Source organism: Sapajus apella, unplaced genomic scaffold, assembly GCF_009761245.1.
Source record: "Sapajus apella isolate SASKATOON/1434 unplaced genomic scaffold, GSC_monkey_1.0 scaffold9, whole genome shotgun sequence".
NCBI classification, from domain to species: Eukaryota; Metazoa; Chordata; class Mammalia; order Primates; family Cebidae; genus Sapajus; species Sapajus apella.
The window spans coordinates 2,415,056-2,424,895 of NW_022436949.1; the positions used below are offsets into that span (position 1 = coordinate 2,415,056).

General features: G+C 35.1%; 1 pseudogene across 1 annotated transcript; it reads left to right on the forward strand.

Moving 5' to 3' along the window:
* Positions 1 to 2,183: 2,183 nt before the first annotated feature.
* On the forward strand, positions 2,184 to 7,567 carry LOC116551121 (annotated as a pseudogene). Its single transcript, XR_004268728.1, has 2 exons — positions 2,184 to 2,212; positions 6,124 to 7,567. The product of XR_004268728.1 is annotated as an acyl-protein thioesterase 1 pseudogene (transcript).
* Positions 7,568 to 9,840: the final 2,273 nt, after the last annotated feature.

A 9,840-nucleotide genomic window follows, 5' to 3' on the forward strand; every position in this document is an offset into this window, starting at 1 on the left:
ATGTTAGCAGTCCTGTTTAAGCTCCCCAGCTTTCTCTGGGAAGAAGGTGGGTAGGTTCAGGGAGAAACACATTCTTAACTGGACTGCAATTCCCTCTAATAGTAGAGTTTACTATTTGAGAAAGCAATTGTTCATAAACCAGAGACTTCCCTTAGAAGACAGCAGCCCTGCCACATTATGTGGGGTATGAATGGTTAAGTTATTTCCCTTAGTAACCTCTGGTACCTTCAAGTTTACCGCTGAAACTGCCTAGAGGCAGGCTGACCATACTTTAGCTGCCAAATCAAGCTCCTTGCTTAGGTAGCCTACAGGCTGCTGGGCTTGACCTTGGGCCTGGGTTAGAACACCCAGGGCCATTCTCTTCCTTTCTAATACATGAAGATTGAACATCTCCCCTATGGGAAGACTAAATACAGGTGCCTTTAGCAAGGCTTGTTTTCATTGGTCTATGAAAGGAGAATATATCTTGGGGCCCCAAAATTACTAAGCTAAAGGTGAAAGTCAAGCTGGGAACTGCTCAGGGAAAACTGCCTCCCATTCTATTCAAAATCAACCCTTTACCCGCTAAGATAAATGCATATCTGATTGCCTCTTTTGGAGAGGCAAATCAGAAACTCAAAGGAATACATCCATTTGTCTCTTAACTACCTGTAACCTGAAAGCCCCCTCCCCACTTTGAGGTATTCTGCCTTTGCTTCAAGTTGCCCACCTCTCCAGACTGAACTATCTTACATATGTTGATTGATGTCTCATATCTCCCTAAGATGTATAAAGCCAAACTGCTCTGAACACCTTGGGGACATGTGATCAGGACTTCCTGAGGCTGTGTCATGGGTGCATGTCCTCAACCTTGGCAAAATAAACTTTCTAAATTAACTGAGACCTGTCTCAGATATTCGGTGTTCACAGGGCAAAGGTTCTTTTAACCTCCTCTTCTGAAATCAAGGAGTGGGTCTTAGCTACCTGAGTTTCCTATATTAGGTGATATAAGTGATAAGCTGTTTCACCATATCTAGGTATACATAGTCTGTAGAATCCTGTAATGCACAATGATCTCCTCAGCTGATTGAGGGTTTGGAGGATGGGGAAGGGAGGAGATAGACCTAATCCTTTCTTCACCTAGCATCCTCATCTCCTTTGATAAGACTAGACCTCAGAACTTCACTGAAGTCTGACAGAGCTGAGCCTGAGATTTCGAGACGTTATATCTTCTGTTAGCCAGAAAATTAGGAAGGGTCTTACTGCCCTCCTTAGAGATTTTCTCAGTTAAGGAACAGAAGGTAATGTTATCTACATGTTGTAAAGCTTTAACCTGAGGATAAAGGAACTCAGAGAGGCCACTGGACAACACCTTCCCAAACAGGTGGAGGCTGTCTGAGAACTCTTGAGGTGACACCATCCAGGTTAGCTGGGTGGTTTTGTTGGAAGAATCCTCAAATGCAAACAAATGTTGAGAGTTAGGCTATAATGGTATGCAGAAAAAAAGGCATCCTTTAGGTTCAGGACTGTGAACCATTTAGTTCCCTGAGGATACAGGGATTCGGAATCACTGGAAGAATTGAAACCACAGCCTCATTAATAAGGCAGAGGTCCTGGACCAGTCTCCTTTCCATTCCCTGTTGGGTTTCTGTACCCCCAACATCGCGGTATTACAAGGACTGTTGCAGAGTTTGAGGAGGCCCTGCATTCTCAAGTTATCAATGATGGCTTCTAGACCTTTCCTAATTTCTGGTTTTAGAGGATATTTTCTCTGGTTAGGGAGGGAGGTAAGATCCTTAAGGTGGATCCTGACCTGTGTGGAGGAGGATCAACTGATTTAATGATAACTCCTTGATTTTTGGTCCATCTAAGAGCATATGCCTTTTATTGTGAAAAATACTGGAAGAGAATTGACTGTGGAATATAAAGGGGACAGATCATGATCTCTATTATTGACTAGTCACTTTGGAGACATTTACAGGTACGTAAGTTGTGAAATTAAGAGGACAGTGGAAATACGAATGTGAGGCTTGAGAAAGAAAGTTCAGCTGAAGATAATATTGCAGATATTTAATTATATGTAGAAATTATATTGTGGGCTTAAAGACACTGCTTTGTTTGAGAGAAGTGAAGAGTTAAAGGTCTAGCACTAGGAGATTGTACAGAGGACAACTTCTCTATAAATGCGATACTGAATAACTAGAATGAAAGGGGAAGTATCACAGAGAGCAAGGTAAGAGTGGGTTTAAAGAAGGAAGGAGTGGCCTCTATTCAGTTCTACTGCCATGTCACATGAAAGAGAAAATTCTAAAACATTCCTTTCGGTTAACTTTTCAAAGGACTGTTTTAATTAGTGAGGGAATAAATCAGTCTTTGTTGGAGTAGCCTACTAAGTATGTATGTAAAAAACACACAAATAAAGACTGTTATTGAGAAATGTGGCTGAAAAGGCATAAATAAAAATCAGGGAGGTATAAAAGAAAGAGTTATGCTACATAGTGTTTTTTTATTAGCTTATTTGTTGTTGTTTTTTGTTTGTATTTAATGTGAGATTCTCTAACATATTTAAAATAATAATAATTATAATTGTTTTCAAACTTAGCCAGTCTAACATTAAACACTTTAATTACTGCACTATACTACTATTTTAGGAGTCAGGTATTAAGGTTATCAAAATCACGAGGAAAATCAAACAGGTAGTATTACATCTGGACTTGGAAAAGTGTTAAATTACCGAGGAAAGAAGGAAAAAGACTTGGTGGCAAGGTTTTTGATACAATATTTGGAGACTCAGGAGATGACTGCTCTAATGGCAGTTTCTTTTCCTACAGTTAGAAGATTTAAGACAGAGGAAATAAAATGAACATTATTAGTTCCAAATCTTAAATACCCAAGCTAAAGGTCCAAAGATGGGGGTGATAGAAGGATTCCTGTAGTTAAGACAGCTGTCAAACCCGTCTTAATGAAACCTTACAATCTTGGTGTAATTCTGCGACAGAAACGTGCTTAGAAGCTGCCAGATCTCAGTTCACCTGATGGCGTCACTGCTCTTGCAAAGGTCAATAAATAGTGTGTGGAGCTCTTGCTGCTTCTCCTTGTCCTTCTCTTGTGCTTGGGGTGGCAGCCAAAATGATTCAAACAGCTCTCACAAATTTAAACTCAAATCGTAGAAACTATCTTAGACTAACGTATGCCTGGACTTGGGTATTTAAAGTGACTCCTACACATTAAACTATAAATTTAAAATAAAAAATAGTTTAATGTGTAAGTTTTCTTTAAATATGTTTTCAAATATTTCATGTTTATGAAAAAAATTTAAAGCAACATTTAAAGGATCAAAAATTAAAACTCATATTTCCACCAAAAATTAAAACCCATATTTCTACCATCTAATTATATTGAAAATATATGTATGAAAAATTCTACTCTTTATTTTAGGTAATCATATTCACAATATTTAGAAAACATAAATTTTGTATCTTTAAATTTTTATAAATATGAAATACATATTTATATTTCACCAATTATCATTCTCCTTATACTTTCAATATAAACACTGATAATATTTTGAAGCATTCTACTAGAATTTTCTGGAAACATTACAAACATTATAAAGCATAATGCTTAAAAACATGGGTTTGGTATCAAAAGAAGTTTTGCTTTTATATTTGATGTTGTCCTTTACACTAAAGTACTATTAGAAATGTTATTTTTTTCTCTCAATGCCTCACTTTATATAGTGCAGAGATGAAGACAACTTTCTTGTGTGCGTTATGAGAAGAAAAACTAACTTGTTATTCTCTTGCTAAAGGCTTAACGTCATTATCTTTGATTTTTGTCAATTTTGTATAAAATAAGTATCTCATTTTAATTTGCATGTATTTGCCTGCCAGTTAAGTATAGTGTTTATGGTCTAGACATTTGATATTTAAATCTAATTTTCTGAATTAGTTATGCATGTTATCTAACATTTTTATTTTAGGAAGTTTGTCTTCAAATTTTTAAAATTATTTATTCATAGTCTATAAAAATTAATGCTGTATCTGTCATTTACATTTCTATTGTTTACCAAGTGTGGTTTGCAAAATATTATATGTAATGTTTATATTTATAAATAACACATATAGTGTCTGTATGTATAATTTATTTTTTTGGCCAAGTTCATGATACTAATAAATCATATTAATAATCTAATTTTATTGATTGATTTGTAAATTTCATAATTTTTAGACTTAAAAAATTTATTATAACTAGATATCTAACTTTATTAGCTTTCATTTAGATGAGCTATTGATGCAGAAATTTTTTGTTGAAAATACAACAAAGATTTAAGAGTTTTCTTTATTAACTAAATACTAAAATATACTATGATCTATTTCTTTTTATTATTTTTTCATGTGTATTATAGTTTATTATATCTTTGCATATACTTTCTTCTCTGGCAAGCCTTTTTTTATTACACTCTTTTTTCTCATATTGTTTGATATATACTTTTGTATATATCAAAAGTATATAATCAAGTCCATTTATTCTGTACTTGAAAATCATTTGTGAAATTCGGGATGAAAATATCCTTTGGGAAACCTGAATTGACTTGGTCTTAATTTATCAAGTAAGTTGGAAATACTTAAACTTTCTATAAAATGTGTTTTTCAGTTAGTAACATGCTAAAAAAAACCTTTTCATTTATTTATATTTTTGAAAGTTTCCCTAGATAAAATTTTGCAGTCTTTTTCAAAGTGATACGTTATATTTCTTGGTAGGTTTATATTTGTTTATTTTATTATAGATGCTGTTTTGTGAGCATTTTTCCCTTCTATTTTCTAGTTGTTTAATTTTTTTCTACCAGGGGTTGTAACAGAAAGCTGTGTAGGGTAGGGGATAGGAGTATAAACTACTCAGACCTCAGACTAAACTCAAATCTTGGTTATCCAGCTTTTCATTCAGGCAAAAATAACATAATCTCTAAGTATAATTTAACTCATCTGTAAAATTATGGTAATATAGTAATAATCACCTCATTAAATTGTGCTATGAATTAGATGAGTTTATATCATGCAAAGGAGTTAGAAAATTACGTATCTTCTATGAAGGACTCAATAGAAGTTGAAAAATATACAGGAAAAGCTTTCTATTATTGTATGTGTATTTTCTTACTGGATTACTTGATGATTTTTTTTTAGCTATAAGGTTTTTAAAAATTCACTCATGTTTAATAAATATTTCTATCTATATATAATGTTCTTATTTCTGTTTCCAACGGTTATACTTTTATTTCTGATATTTACAGAGCACTGTTTGTCTCTAGAGGTTTCATAGAATTCAATATTTGCTAGTTTTAATAGTTCCCTTACTTCTTTCCTTCTTTTCTTCCTTCCTCCCTTCCTCCCTCCCTCCCTCCCTCCCTCCCTCCCTTCCTTCCTTCCTTTCTTCCTTCCTTCTGTCTTTCTTTCTTTCCTCTTTTTAGAAGAAGATATAGAGTCTTACTGTGTTGCCCAGGCTGATCTCAAAACCCTGGGCTCAATCAATCTTCTTGCCTCAGTCTCCCAAACCAAAATGCTGGGATTACAGACATAAGCAACCATGCTCAGCCTTAATAGTGCTTTTCCAATTGGAGTCCTAGAAGGAAAAAAAAAACAAACATGAAAACTCAAATTGAGTATTGGCAAAGATTAATTCAGAGACTACTCACAAATAGATAGATGAGGTATAGCTAAACAAGATACAGTGAAATATCAAGACTAGTAAGAATGGAGTACTTATATACTGTCATTACTATTACTACTACTAAGGATAAAAGTGCCGGCACAGTTACTTGGACCTGGAGACAGAAAGAGTTATGTTGAGAAATGCAATCAGACTAGAATAACTGTGAAAAGAGGAAACCAAAGTAATATATACCCGAACTTTACTCTTCCCTCCTCTAGAAATTCTGCTGGTATTGACCTTTGTATAAAACCATGAGGAAGCCTGAAGATAAAGAAGTCCTTGATATTGTTCATTTGGCTTGGCTTAAAGGACACAGAGCAAAGGGTGTCTTTGAGGAGACAGTGAAAGTTAACCAGTTGAGGGCATCATTGTCATATCCTGATATTCTTTTGTACATTCTACATTTTCATAGATAAGCATGATATTAAAATAAAGGTCGGTGGGGCCAGCCGCGACTGGCCGCTCGCATGCCCTTGGGCCAGGGCAGGGCACCTGCTGTTCCTTTCGCTTGCTGTGTGAGCTGAGCCGGTGTAGGTGCGGCAATAACATGTCAGCCCAGCTGCCCGCCGTCGTCCCCGCCGCCCAGAAGGCCACCGCCGCGGTGATTTTCCTTCACAGATTGGGAGATACTGGGCACGGATGGGCAGAAGCCTTTGCAGGTATCAGAAGTTCACATATCAAATATATCTGCCCGCATGCGCCTGTTTTGCCTGTTACACTGAATATGAACATGGCTATGCCTTTACGGTTTGATATTATTGGGCTTTCACCAGATTCACAGGAAGATGAACCTGGGATTAAACAGGCTGCAGAAAACATAAAAGCTTTGATTGATCAAGAAGTGAAGAATGGCATTCCTTCAAACAGAATTATTTTGGGAGGATTTTCTCAGGGAGGAGCTTTATCTTTATATACTGCCCTTACCACGCAGCAGAAACTGGAGGGTGTCACTGCACTCAGTTGCTGGATTCCACTTCGGGCGTCATTTCCACAGGGACCTCTCAGTGGCGTCAATAGAGATACTTCTATTCTTCAGTGCCACGGAGATTGTGACCCTTTAGTTCCCCTGATGTTTGGTTCTCTTACGGTTGAAAAACTAAAAACATTGGTGAATCCAGCCAATGTGGACTTTAAAACCTATGAAGGTATGATGCACAGTTCGTGTCAACAGGAAATGATGGATGTCAAGCAATTCATTGATAAAGTCCTACCTCCAATTGATTGACTCACTAAGAGGCCTTGTGTAGAAGTACACCAGCATCATTGTAGTAGAGAACAGACCTTTTCCCATGCCCAGTCTTCAAATTTCTAATGTTTGCAGTGTTAAAATGTTTTGCAAATACACCCTAGTGACACAGATCAGATAATGTCTCCTCATGAGAAATGTATGATCTTTTAAGTTTCTATACATGTATTCTCATAAGAAGATTCAGGATATACCATATTAAAGTAGATGAAGCAGGTAGCTTCTTTTTTCTCAAATATAAGTCAGCAAAATAATATAGTACTGCCACCAGATTTTTTATTACATCATTTGAAAATTAGCAGTATGCCTAATGAAAATTTGTTCAGGTATAAATGAGCAGTTAAGATATAAACAGTTATGCATGCTGTGACTTAGTCTATGGATTTATTCCAAAATTGCTTAGTCACCATGCAGTGTCTGTATTTTATATATGTATTCATATATACATTATGATTGTAATACATAAGAATGAGGTGGTATTATGTTATTCCTAATAATAGGGATAATGCTGTTCATTGTCAAGAAAGAGTAAATTGTTCTCTTCAATAAATGGCCCTTTTATTTTGGGACCAGGTTTTTCTTTTCCCCGATATTATTTCTATTTAATATTCTTTACTCTTCAGAAAAAAAAAATTCATTCTTTCTTTTTTATCCTTCATAGCAGACCAAATATAGCCTCTCTGCCATAGACAGCTACTGTCAATACATACTGTAATTTGACATTTTGAGTCACCGATATAAGGTATTTAAAATCTATTTTTGCTTTATAGAGAAACCAGACATTAAAACTTCATGCACTACTTATTTCAAATTATTATACCTTATCCAAATTTATACCTATTTAGTTATTAGGATCTTCAACCCAGGTAACAGGAATAATTCTGTGGATTTATTTTTCTGTAAACAACTGAAAGAATTAGATCATATTCTAGTATGTTCTGAAATTTTTTTTTTGAGACGGAATCTTGCTCTGTAACCCAGGCTTGAGTGCAGTGGCATGATCTCGGCTCACTGCAACTTCTGCCTCCCCCGTCTTGATTCAAGCAATTCTCCTGCCTCAGCCTCCCAACCAGCTGAGATTACAGGCATACACCACCATGCCCAGCTAATTTTTGTATTTTTAGTAGAGACAGGGTTTCACCATGTTGGCCAGGCTGGTCTTGAACTCCTGACCTCGTGATCTGCCCAAGAACCTTGGCTTCCCAACTTGCTGGGATTACAGATGTGAGCCACCGCGCCTGGCCATGTTCTAAAATATGTTTAAGACTGGTCTTGAAAACTAATTTCTAAGATGATTTCATCTCCTCATAGCATAGAGTTTACTTTATACACATGTTTGAAACCAACTGCTATAGAAGATGAGGAGTCTATTGTAATTTTTGGCTTTATTTTCATCTGCCAGTGGGCTTATTTGAAATTTTCACTTTAGTCAAATTATTTTTTGTATTTTTTGTCCAAACATAAAAATAGCAATCATTTTAAATTGTCAAAATTTCCAGATTACTGGTAAAAAAGTATTTGAAAACAAACTTAATGAGTAATAAAGGCTAGTCAGAGCCCTATGCATAAAGTATAGTTACCAGATTAATATGTAGCAAAAATGTATGCTTAATATTTCTGAACTCTGTTAATTTTTCTGCTGTATTCCAGCTGACCAAAACAATGTTAAGAATGCATCTTTATAAATGGGTGCTAATCAGTAATGGAAATAATTTAGTAATGGACTATATAGAATGTTAATAATGAAGCCATATGTTTATGTCTGGATTTAAACATTTTAAGCAATCATTTACTATGTCATTTTTTCTTTACCTTGAAGAACATAAATGGTTGTTTTAGTTCTAAATATCAGCAAGATATTATTTATGGCAAGAAATATTCCGTTGAATTGTTGTGCAGTAACATGGGAAAATATAAATGTTTTTCATGGTTTCTATCAATGTGAAATAAAATTTAGTTCTGACTTTTCTCTGAAAAAAAAAAGATAAAGATTCTCTATCACTTAAAGGAGCTTGTGAATTGTTATTATTAATTGTTACTAATTAACTATTAATTGATCAGGAATCGATGTTCACATTTTTCCAGTTTCTTTGGGCTTATTCATTAATTTATGCCTCTTTTGAGGGCAAATTACACACCAAGCCCTTAACAGGTTCTCAATTTATATTAGAAATTAATTCAGAATTAGTTCCTGCTTTCATGAAACCTATGGAACTATGATAAGGCAGATGAAATAAGGTTAAAAAAATCAAACCAATACATAAATTATTTTAAAATGCAAAGTCCTACAAATAAAATTTAAAAATGTGTTGCAGTGGAGAATGATTTTGCTAGAGAGTCAAGGAGGAGAGGAAGTGGCAAGTCTTCATTAAAGAGCACTTTTAAGCTGAGACCTATGAGATGATTTAACAACAAAAACTGCTGGCATAAGAACTGAAAAAAAAAGCATTTGAGAAATGTTATGCCAAAGGCTTTCAGGTAGGGAAAGATTTAAGGGTGCAATCTGAAAAGTGAATGACATAAAATTGTGCTCTAATCTACCAGTCCAGAAAAGAGAAGCTAAATTTGACTGGATAACTGAGGTCTAATCATGCGTACCGCAGAGCTAAGAAAATTAGATTTTATTCTACAAGCCATGGAAAACCATTAGCTCTTTATTTCTTCAAAACCTTATATACATTTACTCAGGAAATAAAATTTAGCATTTTCTTTAAAATATATCTAGTACCAAACCATATTTATGACTGCAAATGTTACTATCTTCTTCCCAGACAATATGATCTCAACAGCTTCCTCACTGCCCTGACATTCACTTACACTTATACTATCCTCCAAGCAGCAGTCAGGAACATCCCCCTAAGAGTAGGAGGAAGAGTAATAGTAGTTTAAACCACAGTTCTCACTGT